The sequence below is a fragment of the Callorhinus ursinus genome, unplaced genomic scaffold (assembly GCF_003265705.2).
Source record: "Callorhinus ursinus isolate GAN/ISIS: 27379988/994484 unplaced genomic scaffold, GSC_fseal_2.0 scaffold7, whole genome shotgun sequence".
Classification (NCBI taxonomy): domain Eukaryota; kingdom Metazoa; phylum Chordata; class Mammalia; order Carnivora; family Otariidae; genus Callorhinus; species Callorhinus ursinus.
The window spans coordinates 39267298-39281763 of record NW_027397069.1 but is presented as its reverse complement, the minus strand read 5'-3'; the positions used below and the strand labels follow the sequence as shown (position 1 = coordinate 39281763).

General features: G+C 35.4%; 1 long non-coding RNA gene across 2 annotated transcripts in view; it reads left to right on the top strand.

The window, feature by feature from the left end:
• Positions 1 to 14466, top strand: part of LOC141373052 (uncharacterized) — a 47739-nt gene that overhangs the window by 10906 nt on the left and 22367 nt on the right. For both annotated transcript variants that reach the window (XR_012378679.1, XR_012378680.1), the window contains one exon: positions 4558 to 4753. This is a non-coding gene — a long non-coding RNA (uncharacterized lncRNA). The remainder of the gene's footprint in view (positions 1 to 4557; positions 4754 to 14466) is intronic.

The window sequence follows — 14466 nt, the reverse complement described above, 5'->3', positions numbered from 1 at the left end:
ATCAAGTATTATGCAGTGTAAACATTATGTAGTAAGTATAACACATGTGCACTTTTATAAACTGAATCTCAACTTTTTGCTAAAATTTTTTCTGGAAACTATAAGAAATTTTATGTAAGAATGAGTTAGTTTTTTCCCAAAGGGAAAAAATTATTACTAGGTGATAAACTAACATTCAATGAATTGGTATCAAAGAGCTTCAAGATCTAGTTGTATATAAAAGTGAATAATATTCAGACTGCTGGAAGCAGAGGGATCAAATGATTATAATATCACATGAAGAGCACTTGTAAAGTTTTAATGGAAGCACATAAAAGAAATCCCCATTAAGTCTTAGGCAATCAATGGCATTTAAAAATTAAAAATAAAACAAAAGGTATTTACTATACAGGGAAAGAAGTAGAGCAAACAGCATGGTCAAAGATGCTCAGGAATACTAAAGCAAAACATTTTGGGGAGAGCAAGTTGCCCAGTGAGTGTGACATTTGGAGGCTATGAAGTAGAGTGGTGGGGGTATGTTAATATAGAGGAAAATCAAGATATGAGAAGTGTGCCTTCCATATTAATACATTTGGATAATAATTGGTAAAGAATTGAGAAAATTTCTGGATGACTATGATTTCTTTCTTTGATAAGTGGGAGAATATTTTATGGGAAAAGGTGACAAATAATCTATTAAACTTGTTAGGTTTCATATTCCTTATTTGGGAAAGAATGACAAGCAAGAGTACTTAGACATGCAGGCCAATTTCTGGGGAGAGGTGAGACTTAGAGATGTAATTATATTTTTAAAAAATTAGCTTAGAAGTGGCAGGTGAACCATGGACTGGATAAAAACATCTTGGGATAATGGTGAGGGAAATGAGAGAGTCAAAAGCAGAAATCTGGATTATAATAATCAAGAGGCTGCCATGAGAGGCTGAGAAAGAGAAATCAGATTGGTAGGGCTAACAAAAGAAGTAATCATTTCAGTAGGGAATAACGGGTACTCTTACTAGAGTCCTTAGGTGTTAGACTGTACTGAGCCCTTTACACACTTTATTTCATGCCACCCCTCCATAGTCTTTGAAATAATATGTTCCTAATTTAAAAATGAGTTGAATGAAGCAGAAAACAGTTAAATATGCTTAATGCCACACATATCTAGTAAGTGTTAGTGATGAAGTTGAAACTCTGTTCTGACTGCAGCTCACACTCTTAGATGCCCCTGTGTACCAGAATAGATTGAGAGCTGATAATGCCCAAAGCCAGAAATTAATCAAATGGAAATTAATTAGAAAATGAAATCAAAATTGAAAAAGAAGCCATTAGGTTTAGTAGTTAGTAAGAGCAAGTTTGATGTATTAAAATGAGGAATCAATTAAGTCTTGGGGAATTTATGGAAAAATATTTTTTTAAATGTAACTTGGAGGTAAGGTTACAAAGAAATTATAAGACAAAGATGACAGGCAGCAATGATCTGTATAGTTAGACAAACTGAACAAGAATGGACAAGTTACTTAATATTTCAGTATCAGTTTTCTCCTCTCTGAAATGTAAATAATCCTCAATTTGTTTTGGATGGGTAAATTGAGCAACATACATAAAATCTGTCACTATGAGCATTTGGATAATAGAAGTTTAAATAACATTTGCAATCCCCTCATGTGTGATTTTTCTCAGTTCTACTTTTGAAGAATCAGAAGGCTAGAAACCAGACCACAGTATGCCTATGCCGAGGAGCGGTAGAGAATACAGTAGTGGAGTATGAATGTAGAATATTTTGTAGCATTTGACCGTGAAAAGAATTGCACTAGGGATGTAGTTGAGTAGGATCATGGGAATTAAAGGAAGAAAGGTTTATAGAATAGAGGGACAGATAAACTGCAGATGGAAAGTGGATGGCTCAGTGCCTTCAAAGAGGTGGACAGGATGGAGTTGAATCATATGCCTGCAAAAAATGAGATTTGAGTGAATCTCCTGATAACTTGTTTCTTTCCCTTCTTTTTAACCCCTTTGAATAACACGTATTGGGTCATCTTGCAGTGGAAATTATATTAGACCAATTTGCAGAATATCTGAGGCAGGGTCCACAGGCAAGTGTCAGTGTCTGCTACAGACTAAATGTGTGTGTCTCCCCCAAATTCATATGTTGATATTATTTGGAAGTGTGGGGGGAGAGATTTGGGAGGTAAATAGGGTTGGATTAGGCCTTGAGAGTGGGGCCCTCATAATGGAATCAATGCCCTTATAAAAAGAGGAAGAGACACGGGCTCTCCCTCGGTGTGTGACACGAAGGAAAGTCTGTGTGAAGGGAACTGACCATGTTGGTACCTTAATCTCTGACTTCCAGCCTCCAGAACCATAAGAAATAAGTTTTTGTTGTTTAAGCCACCTAGTCTATATGGTATTTCTTTTTTTTAAAGATTTTATTTATTTATTTGAGAGAGCGAGAGCATGCTCACGTGCAGGAGCAGGGGAGGAGGGGCAGAGAGAGAGAGGGAAAAGCAGACTCCTGGATGAGCAGGGCTGCTATCCCAGGACCCCAGGACCCTGGGATCATGACCTGAGCCAAAGGCAGACACTTAACTGACTGAGCCACCCAGACACCCCTATATGATATTTCATCATAGCAGCTTCAACTGACTGAAACCGTGTCCCAGGGCTTACTTGGTTTACCCATTTGTATAATGAGGCCATTGGACTGAGAATCCTTGAAATGCTTTCCTGTTATTCTGACTTCAGTTCTGACAGTGTCTAAAACAGGTTCTTCTTGAATTTGGTGCTTGGCATCTTTTTCTTTGTTCTTAACCCAACACTAATCCCTCAACTTTTGGGGAAAAAAAATCACAGAAGGCAGCCTCAGGTTGTGTGAGAGTGGTTAGGGAGGGGAACTTTCAGTAGTTAGCCTAGGGAAGCCCGGATGTTTATGGGCTAATTTTGTACATATCAGGATCAGAACTTTCACTGTTTTCTTCTCTTTCTCTTTCTTCCACCTTGTTTCTTTCTTTCCTTTTGTTAAAATAAAAAACAAATGGAGACCAGCCTTGAAAATTCCCTGAGCAGACAAAACCAATTCAGTCATACAAACAAAGCTTAGGTTAGCTTCTTTTCCAAGACTTAACGTGACCTGGGTCATTTCTTGCTTGTGCCTCTGGAAATCATCAGGAAACGAACTCTTTTCCAAAATTGATATGAGGGGACCACTAATCAATTCCCTATCATTTAAGAGAATTCTAATACTATAACCAGTCACTGTTAAGAGTAAACCGCCACTGCTTTCTTACTGTATAAGCTGCTTTGTAACAATACGCCCCTGAGCTTCATTCCATGTTTTGGTCTGAGGGCTCTGGGTTCACAAACTGTCTTTTTGGTGTATGCACAAGGAACGTTTACCAATTACTACTTCAGTAATTCATTGGTTTTACTTCAGCAATTTCTAACTTTTGACACTTTCTTTTCATTCCTTCTTTTCTTTCTTCCTTTTTCCCACCTTTCCCACTTTTCAAAATGAAATTAGTAAATAGAAAAAAATAGCTCTTTTTATTCTCTATTCAAAGAAGATAGCTGAACCATTTTATGGATGAAACATTTTAGATAATTTTGCTTACAGATATTGAATGTTGAATTACTTATGAATTTTTATATTAAAATTTGTCCATTTTTCTAAAGAACAGAATAGGAATTCTATAGTACATATCTGACGTGTATTTCTTCACAGGTCATTTGGAAAATTTGAAGGTCAACATCTCACGTGATTTCATGGACCCTTTCCAGCTCTAATTTTATGGTTACTGCCTATTCCTGTAAGAGCACATTCACATACCTTATACTCACATTCCACACAAGCCTTAACACATATGCAGTCACACACAAACACACACACACACACACACACACACACCACACACCACACACACACACACACACCACACACACACACACACCACACACACCACACACACAGACATACACCACACACACACCACACACACCACACACACAGACACACACCACACACCACACACACACACACACACTCCGCAAACACATGCACGAGCACATATACCCACATTTCTGCCAATAGATAAAATAAGAATAAGTAGTAATACAAATTTTCTAACAAAATTAGTTTATGACATTTCTGGAAGACACTGTAAACCAACTGTTTTCAAATATATCTTGATTTAGGGAAGAGTTTTAAAGATTCCCCCCCTTTTTTTTTAAAGAAAAATGTTGAAATCTCAATGTATTTTAGATTTCCTATCCCATTAGCTTTTTTCCCAATTATTTCTTAGGAAGAAAGTCTTAACATAATAATGATTTCTATATTGTGCTGGAGAAAAGCAAGGTTTATGATACAGTACTAATATGATACAGCTGAAATGCTTAATACCATAAGTCTTTTGTACCATTTCTTTTCACATTAACACAGGGACAGCATTCCTCTCCTGGCCAGCTTAGTCTCCCCATTGCCTCCAACTCCTGGAGATTCATGAATATTTAAAAGTTGTGACAAAGCTCTTGTTGACTCTGCTATGGCTCTACAGCTGAAGTTGGCTTTCTTTTTTCTTCCAGAAGTTGGATACTCTCAAGGAAGATTCTGTCACCTGCAGTGGAGCACAACACCTGCAAGAAAGGGTTAGGCCTTGCCAGATACTTCTCAGAACACAGGAACGAGGATTCTCTGATAGCATTCTGTGTCATCCAATTGACTACATAGGACCAATGGGCTACAGGCAACACGTCTACCATGTCGGCAGCAAAAGGAGAGGTATATATGTCCATAGTTTTCTGTTTCTTCATTGCCAAGCTTCTTGCCAACTTGCTTGCGGTTACCAATGTAGCAATTTGACAGTTTACTATTGATCTCCTTTAAGCTGATAGTTTTGCATAAGTACTTTGCATAGACACTAAGCCATTTCGTGTATTTGACTGTGTAATTCTGTATTATACCTGATTCCTTTTCACTGAAAGACGAAAAATAACAGCAGTGAATGAATCTGTATTCCCTTGTGACTTCTAATTTGTAAGATTTTCTTTTTGCAAAGTAGACAGAGAAGACATTCATTTAGTACATATAAAATGTGCTGATACTCATCTAAAAGTGGATATATAATTTCTTATGAAAATATATTTTCTTTTTGAATAATCTCTTTTGGTTTTAATAGGACTTAGATAAAATTACTATGTATTAGGTATAGGGGAATGGTCATTCAGTCAATTCACATTTATTCATTGTTCAGAGGCTTTGGATGCTGTCCTAAGAACTGATCACAGTAAAATGTATTTATTTAAACTTGATTAATTTATATTCCTTTTTTTTTTTAAAGATTTTATTTATTTATTTGACAGAGACACAGCGAGAGCAGGAACACAAGCAGGGGGAGTGGGAGAGGGAGAAGCAGGCTTCCCATGGAGCAAGGAGCCTGATGTGGGCCTTGATCCCAGGACCCTGGGATCATGACCTGAGCCGAAGGCAGATGCTCAATGACTGAGCCACCCAGGTGCCCCACTTCTTTTTGGAAACAAATTCTATCCTTACTGGAAGAAAATTTTTCAACTTTGATATAATGTTTCCCTATAATTTTCACAGCTTTAATCTTTAGTCAGTCTAAACTTAGCAGTGAAGACAAGAATTATTTCACCTTCTGACTTTAGTTACTATTTGTTATCAGTCAACAGTAATTTAATATTTATTATCTGATATTAAAATATAAGATTGTGAATGACTGTAAATGTCCACAAGATTCTCAGTCAAGTTGACTTAAACATTTTTGACACTTAGTATCTCCCATGACAGAAGGCCTAAAGATAAGGTGAATTCTAGACAGGCATCATTGGGGCTGTGGTTCTATTCCTCCTTGATTTTCTTGTCTGTACTCTGTTCCTTACATCAGTGTTTTTGTCCCCACGCTGACAAACTTCATGATTATGTCAAAGCAAAATTTGCACTAGACAAAGTCAAACAGACATTGAAGATCTTATTCAAAGCTATTGGGTGGACCTAGAAGGTGTAATGCTAAGTGAAATAAGTCAGAGAAAGATAAATGCCATATGATTTCACTCATATATGGAATTTAAGAAACAAAACAAACAAATGAACAAAACCCCAGACTCTTATATACAGAGAACACAGTGGTAGTTTCTAGAGGGGAAGTGAAAGGTGGGGATGGGTGAAATAGGAAAAGGAGATTAAGAGTACATTTATCATGATGAACACTGAGTAATGTATAGAATTGTTGAATCATTATATTGTACACCTGAAACTGATATAACACTGTATGTTAATTATACTTCAAGAAATAATAACAAAGCTATTGCAATAGGAGAGAGTGGTCAGAACTGAGTCTAAACTCAACTATGGTGAAAAGCGGGAGGATTTTTAAGAGCTAGGGTGGGGTGTATCATAGGCCATCTGTGTGGCCTATCCTAATTGGCTAATGTCTAATTGGCTATACCTAAAAGAAAATTAAGCTATCTCATACCTTTTGAAACTACTTAGAGCAAAGGGACTTGCAGAAGGTAGGCTCGTACTCACCTATGGAATTGGGGAGGGAGGGGCTCCATCTTCCTTGAGGATTAAATTTCAAGGAGATGGCTTTAAATCCTTGAAAAAGACAGTCCTGGTCTGTAAAACTGGCAAGAGTCTTTTTAAAAGATCTATATCTCAAAAGAGCAAAAAAGGATTTACAATTACAAATTTTCTAAAGTAAATGTCATAGGAAAGGGAAATCATGGCCTGCTGAGTCAGGCAGAAACCTGTCTAAAGTTTAGTTAAGCTGAAGGGACTATTAAGGCTGTCTTGATCAGTTATAATGTGGTTTTTAGTAACAATTAAAACAGCCTGTTTCTTTAAGGGAGCACAAGGCAGGGGAGTGTCAGAGGGAGAGGGAGAAACAGGCTCCCCGCTGAGCAGGAAGCCCGATATGGGACTCGATCCCAGGACCCTGGCTCATGACTGGAGCTGAAGGCAGCCACTCAACAGACTGAGCCACCCAGGTGCTCCAGAAATAGGGATTTTATTATTGGTTTACACTCACCCTGGAATTGGCAATGGAGAGACTACTTGAGTTAAATTTGGGTTCTATTGGAAAAAAGAAAGGAGAAATGGATCCTGTGTACGCAAAAACCATTGCCACTATGTCCTATTTTAAAGATTCTCTTCATTTATTTGTGTGTTTTATTTGGGAGAGGAGTATAGGTAGTTGTTTAATGGGTATAGGTTTCAGTTTTGCAAAATGAAAAAGTTTTAACGATTGGTTGTGTGATGTGATTATACTTAACACTATTGAACTGTATACTTAGAAATGATTAAGATGGTTCTAGAGGGGAGGGGACTGGGGGGATGAGTTAGCCTGGTGATGGGTATTAAAGAGGGCACGTTCTGCGTGGAGCAGTGGGTTTTATGCACAAACAATGAGTCATGGAACACTACATCAAAAACTAATGATGTAATGTAGGTGATTAACATAACAATAAAAAAATTAAAAAAAGAAATGATTAAGATGGTAAATTTTATGGTCATGCATTTTTAATACAATAAAAAATTTAAAATATATATCTATTCATAAAAATATTGGAATAATTGAGGATAATTTAAATTAGTCAACCATTTTTCTATTGTCTAATCATTCTGTTTGTGAAATTTTGATTTTAATTCTTATGAATAGATTTTGCTATTAAGGATATTTTAATTTTAATTTTTGTCTCATAATAATATGAAACAGTGTAAACACTGCTGCACTGAACATAATTTACTCTCCTCTGGAAATATTTATTATATTAGCCTGTTAAACACATTGGAGTTAATTAGCTTATCTTCAGGACAAAAGGCAGAAAAATAAATGCAGGTATATAAGACACTAAGGTGACACACTTTAAACCCACAAATTGTTTAGAAAACTGTAAACTTACTCCTTATACACATCTAGAACTACCATTGTCTCCCTCACAAGGATATATACAACTCTTAGCTCTACTATACGGAAGTGACTAGCTTTTACTTCTGAAAATAGGACATGGAAAAAGCTTTGATTCTATTAAGGAAGTAATTTTAAAAGTTGGGGATGGATATAAAGAAAGATACATAAGAAATAAAAATATCTTTTTTTTTAAATAAGATTTTATTTATTTGAGAGAAAGAATGAGAGAGAGAGCACATGAGAGGGGAGAAGGTCAGAGGGAGAAGCAGACTCCCTGCCGAGCAGGGAGCCCGATGCGGGACTCGATTCCGGGACTCCAGGATCATGACCTGAGCCGAAGGCAGTGGCTTAACCAACTGAGCCACCCAGACACCCAAGAAATAAGAATATCTTATGGACATATAATATTGTAGGACAAAGTTTCAGAAGTTAGTGTCCCATGAGAAAGTTATTTTGGAACAATGTAAAGCATGCAACTTCCCTAATCATGACAAATCTTCTAAAATAAATGTGAAATACTTCTCCATTAAGATAAGATTTATGGGTTCTGTTTTATGAGTCATTAGTACATGAATATACTTCTTGCATTAAGAAGGACATATGCCAGCTTGTTAAGAATTAATAAAATTGGGTAATGACTGTAGTTGTTTACTTAAATTTTGTTTCTCTAGAATATAAACTTACAAGTTTATTAAATTTTTAGATATAAACTTTATAAGTTTATTCCAAGATTATTCAGAATATTTAGACCTCTCCAATGTAACTCCATTCAAATAAGGGAAGCGTAATTTTACCAATAAGAAGTTGGTTCTTGGCAATTTAACTGGATGGTTTATTTCACAAACTCAACATTTGCCTAACCAGTAAATTAGAATGTTAAAAAGTGGAAGTAGAGTTATATATTATGAAACCCCCTTAACTGTCAACCTCAGCCAACCATGTACTTTTGACTGTCTGAAACTCAAGGGTTAAGAGGGGTGTTGGGGAGGAGAGGAGAAAGAGAACTCAAAGCCACCTGGATAAGCTCTTGTAAATCCACTTGATAAAATGGTGAAGTTACCTCATTCTCAATCCTTCATATTACATTTTGTTTTCAAGAAAAACAACTACTTATTTTAAGGAAGGGATTATATACCTGTGGTTATTAATAACTTTTTTTTTACAAATATGAAGTTTGCTATATAAAAAAGTTCAGGAATAATTTTCTATTTAGTTTGATATACATTCATTAGTATTCAAGTTATGAATTTGTTTACTTTGATAATTTTTAGTACTGAATTAATAGTGATTATTTGGGATCACTTGGCTTTTCTATGTGTAAATGACTTATAAATGGGGAATTTTGTCACCATTTCTTGACATTAGCATATTATTTTTTTTTAAGGATTTATGTATTTAAGAGAGAGAGCGAGGGAAGGAGGGGCAGAGGGGGAGGGAGAGAGAGATTCTCAAGCAGACTCCCTGCTGAGCACCAAGCTTCTTGATACCAGGCTCCATCTCAGGACCCTGAGATCATGACCTGAGCTGAAATCAAGAGTCACACGCTTAACCAATCTGCCATCCAGGCACCCCTGCCATTAGCATATTCTTATATTTTACTTTAAATAAAACAGCAGCAATATAGTGTCATCAGAAAAGAACTATCAAGAGAAATGATAGAAAAAAACAAAAGTTACATCACATCAATGTTTTCCATTTCTCTTTAAATAAAAATTCTATAAGCTATGTAGCCATTATAAAAAGAAAAAAACTTCAGAAAAGCAACTGAAATGCTAACAATATCACTTTTAATTCATCCAAATTTTTAGGAAAGGATAAAAATCCAGATATTTAAACCTAGCACTACAGGTTACCTTTACTCTGTGGACATTTGTTTATGTAGACCAAACAGCTATGAAACTGAGCTGTGTTTTTGGCACTTTAAGGGACAAAGAGATAAGAGCCAAAAACCAGGTTTAGGCACAAGATAGAGTCTGATACCCTTCCCCGTCTTAAGCTGAGACCTGATTGGCTATAATTTCATGGCAAAACTAACTGGAATTATTAGGACTTCATCAATAATTCAGTTTAGTGTTCTGGCTCCTGAATGGTCCAGTGAACTTCACATGTATAATTGGACTAAATATTTCCTGGAAATATAGTGCCCTTAGGATTCCAGATGAAGCTAATGAAATTCTTTTCTGGGAAAAAGATCTGCTAACCCAGACCTCAAATTACCACATAAATTAATATTCACACAGTGTTCAAGTTATAGCCTAAAATACCTAGACACACAATAAGACACAATAAATAAAAATCAATGAAAAACAAAACAAAACAAAAAAACAGCACAAAAACTTGAGATACTGAAATTATCAGACACAGGTTATAAAATAACCAACTTTAAAAGAAATGGGGGAAAATCTTGAAAATAATTACAGAGAGCAAGAAACTATAAAAAGTAACATACTGATTTGGAAAAAGAATCAAATAGAAACCCTAAAAGTGAAAAACACAAAAATTAAAATTAAAAACTATAGATTAAACACAACTAAATGAAGCTTATTAATCGGAATTATTAAAGAATATAGAGAAGATACGGGAAATACAAAACAGAAAATAGGAGACCTTGAGGATACTCTAAAAATTATAGTAATCTATTACTTATATCTTCTGTAATATATATTTACAATAGAATGAGAAAACTTCGATTTTTTTTATAAAGATTTTTTATTTATTTGAGAGAGAGGGGTGGGGAGGAGCAGAGGTTGAGGGAGAGGGTCAAGCAGACTCTGCACTGAGCATGGAGCCCGACGTGAGGCTCAATCCTAGGACCCTGAGATGATGACCTGAGCTGAAACCAAGAGTCAGACGCTTAACTGACTGAGCCACCCAGGTGCCCCAGAAGACTTTGATTAAAAAAAAAAAAATCTAACCTGGAATATTATACCCAATGAACATATATTTCAAAATACACATTTTCAGGCACATGGGTGGCTCAGCTGGTTAAGCATCTGCCTTCAGCTCAGATCATGATCCCAGGTCCTGGGATTGAGCCCTGAGTCGGGTTCCCTGCTCAATGGGGAGCCTGCTTCTCCCTCTGCCTCTGCCCTTCCCCCCTACTTGTGCTTTTTCTTTCAAATAAATAGATAAAATCTTCAAAATACACATTTTCAGAGAAATATAAACATACAATTCACCACCCAGAGAAGTACACTAAAGTAAATTATAAAGGATATATGTTAGTGTAAAGCAAAGTGATCCAAAATGGAAGATTTGAGGATAGGAAAGAATGAAGAGCCAAACAGTGGGGTAAATATTTGCAGAAGGGAGCACAAATGAGCATTGTCTAAAACCAGCAAACAAATAAGAAAAAAGACCCCAAACAAGAGAATGTTTTGGATTATAAAATAGAGAATTAAAACAAATACAGAAATGGTACATAAACTGACAGAGAATAAACTCTTCCAGTAATTTAAAGTAATTACTTTATCAAGTAAGAGAGCAAAAGTTTTGATTCAAGTTAGATTTGGTAAGTAGAGAACGCACGCTGCAATCCAGATGAACCAATACCTTGAAGACCTAATTTTCAAATCAAACTCCTAACCCTTATCAAGCTTTACTATTAATTTCAAGAATAGACTCTGAGAAACAAAGTGAGAGTTCTAGAAGGGAGGGGGGTGGGGGGAATGGGTGAGCCTGGTGATGGGTACCGCATGGAGCACTGGGTGTTATACGCAAACAATGAATCATGGAACACTGCATCAAAAAATAATGATGTAATGTATGGTGATTAACATAACAATAAAAAAAGAATGGAGGTGATAAAGAGGATCTGCAGAGCAGGGAGAGGTATGGGCATTGAGGTAGCTACTCAAGTCTTTTCTTCTCTTAAGGGATATCCAGTCTCTGGTCCAGACTGGAAGTCATTTCTAAGTGAGGTACATAAATTATCACCTCACACAACTGGAAGGGTTCATTCATGTCCATTTCATACTTCCAGTTTACATGATGTATTCTTAGAGAAAAATGCTTCATAAATTTATGGATTCTAAAAGCCTTATTACTATAAGTAATCCTTTAGCCTGAGATTCCTCTTTAAAACATTCCATAAAGATTTACCTCCTAGAAAATAACATTAATCTGTTTATCTAGAATACCAGTAGTCATGTTGATCAGGAAATTAGGCCAGGTCACCTGCCTTGTTTTCTTTCCCCTGGGTACATCCTTCCTGTAATCTGGAAAGGAATGAATTAGAGGTTGGCTGTTTAACTCCTTCCTTTCCACTATGGTAACCAACGAAAGAAGCAAAATATGAAACTCTCATATTGGTACAAAAGACAAAGTGGAATGGTAATAGAAGAATCATTTAATTCTACAGAAGGCAAAAACAGAGGACAAATAGCATAAAATAAGATGATAGAATTAAATGTAAATATGGTAGTAATCATATGTTAATATACAAGTATGTTTGAATTCAAAGATGATAATTATTTGGTAAAAAATACAATCCAATCATAAGTTGTTTGGATAAATCTGAAATAGAGTAATATAAAAAGGGTTAATGTAACATTTACATTCAGATAGGCATGTAAATACCAACCAAAAGAAAGCAATTTTAAGTACATTGATGACATTCAAAATATACTTTGTTGCAAAAAGCATTATTAGAAATAAGTTACTTGAAAATGATAAAAAGATTCAATTCACCAGGAAAGTGTGCTATTTTAATTTGTCTCAATAATGTTCTTAAATTATGTCAGGCAATTGAAATAAATCCATAATCATAGTGGTTGATTTTATTTATTTGTTTATTTATTTATTGTCCTCTATATCAAGTTAGGGATTCATTTATTCAACAAATAATTGTTCAGTGCCTGCTGTGTACCAAGAGCTATTTTTTCCAGCTTTACTGAGGTATAATTGACAAATACAATTGTAATATTTTATAAAGTGTACAGTGTGATTTCATATACTTTATACTTTATGAAATGATTACCCCAATCAAGCTAATTAATATATTCATCACATTACATAGTTATCATTTTGTGTGTGTGTGGTGAGAACACTTAAGATTTACTCTCTTAGCAAATTTCAAATGTACGTTATTATTAATTATAGTTACCACATTGTGCATTAGGTCTCCAGAACTTATTATTCTTAAAACTTAAAAAAGTTTGTACCTTTTGGCCAACATCTCCCCTTTTCTCCCAGCCGCCAACCCCCAGTTACCAAATGTTCTATATTCTGTTTCTTTGAGTTCAACTTTTTAAAAAAAATAGATTTCCCCCTGTAAGGGATGCCATACAGTATTTGCCTTTCTCCTTCAGCTTTATTTTACTTACATAATGCCCTCCAGATTAATCCATGTCATTGCATATGGTAAGATCTCCTTTTTATTGGCTGAATAATATTTATTTATCCATTGATCAACACTTAGGTTATTTCAGTGTCTTGGCTGTTGTAAATAATGCTGCGGTGAACATGGAGGTGCACTTATCTTTTCAATATAGTGACTTCATTTCCTTTAAAAAAAATAACCAGTAGTGGAATTGGGGAACATATGGTAATCAATTTTTAATTGGTAGTCAATTTTTTTTTTTTGAGAAATCTCCTTACTGTTTTCCATAGTGGCTGTACTTATTTATTTATTAAACAATGTTTTTTTAATTTGACACAGAAAGCACAAGCGGGGGGAGCAGCAGGCAGAGGGAGAGGGAGAAGCAGATTCCTGCTGAGCAGAGAGCCCAACACAGGGCTCAATCCCAGGACCCTGGGATCATGACCTGAGCTGAAGGCAGACACTTAACCGACTGAGCCACCCAGGCGCCCCATGGCTGTACCAATTTACATTCCCTTTCACACCAACAGTAGACAAGAGTTCCCCTTTCTCTACATTCTCACTAACAATTATTATCTCTTGTCTTTTTGATAATAGCCATTCTAACAGATAAGAGGTGATATCTCATTGTGGTTTTGACTCGCATTTCCCAATGATCAGTGATGTTGACATCTTTTCATATACCTATAAGCCATTTGCATGTCTTTTTTAGAAAATTGTCTACTTTGATCATTTTTTAATTGAGTTACTTAGGATGAGTTATGAGTTTCTTATGTATTTTGGATATTAACTCCTTATGAGATATATGATTTACAAATATTTTTCCCATTCTGTAGGTTGCCTTTTCATTTTGTTGATGGTTTCCATAGCTGTGCAAAAGATTTTTAGTTTGATGTAGTCTAACTGGTTTATTTTTACTTTTTTTTTTTTTTTTTTTTTTTTCGTCCCTTTTGTGTTAGATTCAAAAAAATTATTGCCAAGACCAATGTCAGGGAATTTATTCCCTATGTTTTCTCCTAAGACTTTTATGGTTTTTCATCTTATGTTTAAGTATTTTATTCATTTTAAGTTGATTTTTGCATGTAATATAAGGTAGAGGTTCAGTTTCATTAATTTGCATATGGATATCCCATTTTCCCAGCACCATTTATTAGAGAGACTATCCTTTCTTCATTGTGTATTCTTGGTGCCTTTGTTGGAAATTAGTTCATGTATTTGAGTGGGTTTATTTCTGGGCTCTCT